The following is a 1,335-nucleotide window of genomic DNA, read 5'->3' as shown; positions in this document are numbered from 1 at the left end:
AGAACACAGTGGTCCCATGGCGTAAAGGTCGCCAACCGCCATGCACGCCAACCTAGCCGGACGGTCTGATGATGCCCCGGGTCGGTCGTTACCCAGGCTAAGTGGACCGCCGTTACGTTGATCAGGGTAAGCGCTCCATATTCCGCGTGCTGTTTCATCGAATGGCTAGATAACACGCGAACTAGCCAGCCGACGATTCACAGCTGCGCATAGTCACTTGTCTTCGTGTCTTTGGCCACGTGTCGCGTCAATTTAGATTCATCCTCCTCCGAATGTGGTTCACCGTCATCGACTTTCTATGCGCGTTACATCGTACGGTATAGCATAGACGAAGCTGTCCGAAATCTTTGTTCGACTTGCTTGAGGCTTGTTATATTTTTGCTAGCGGAGGTGTTTCGCAGATTCGAAAGTCGACACGCTTTTCGCAAGTTAAACCTGCTATTCATTTAAAAAATTGTCGAATTCAACGTGTCGGCGTAACAAGCAATTCTTTCATCCTGTGTACAAAGAAATCCTCTGTTCCCAAACCTCGACCCACAAGCCTGTAGCTTACGCATCAAATTCCGTGTCACGTCGTCCCTGTCATGAATGTAAATTACCTCCACCAACTCTGACTTGTCCTTGACTATTGTTATCGCATCCCACCTGTCCACTTTCCACGCATTAAACAAGGAACATCCATCCAAGGCTATCTGTATCTTCTTTCTCGATCTCTCGTCTGCGAGAACTATTTTCCTTAAAGAAAAAAGTAGGAAAACAGTTTTAGTCGTCCTCTCAGAGTGTGTGTGTGTGTGTGTGTACGTGTATGACAGGAAGGAGTTCGTGGTCGATTCAATGCGCCGCGAATGGCTGAAATTTAAAAGGTGTCTTGACCGCGTCTACAGGACCCTTTCTTCGTTTCTGCGAAGTCGTTAAAATTATTCAAAGTTTCTCGATACTGCACTTTCCAAAAAGTTTCGAGGAAACGCACGACGTAAGCACAAGCAATCCCTTCACCGACGATCTTCTGTAAAAGTCGAAACTTTCATCGGTGAACTCGCTCGCTCGCGTGTTTTCGCCTTCCGATGCAGCAACGCGATCCAGTGGGAAATTTTCGATGCGTTTCCACGCGGAAGCGCGGCCAACAATGAATCGTTGGCATAATTGGTAAGCGCAAGAATAGTTTCGCAACGTGTACGTCGTGTCTTCTCGTTCCGGACCGAGTCAGTAAGTCAGTCAGTCAGTCAGTCGGCCCGCTCAGCCGTGGGATTGGATCTCGACGTGCTAATGAGCGCCCGCGGTTACGCAACGCTCGTTAGAGCTTCTCCCGCGAGGATCCTCATGATCCGCCCGCCC

This window comes from Bombus impatiens, unplaced genomic scaffold (genome assembly GCF_000188095.3).
Source record: "Bombus impatiens unplaced genomic scaffold, BIMP_2.2 scf_0217, whole genome shotgun sequence".
Lineage (NCBI taxonomy): Eukaryota > Metazoa > Arthropoda > Insecta > Hymenoptera > Apidae > Bombus > Bombus impatiens.
Note: the sequence above shows the minus strand (reverse complement) of the source record.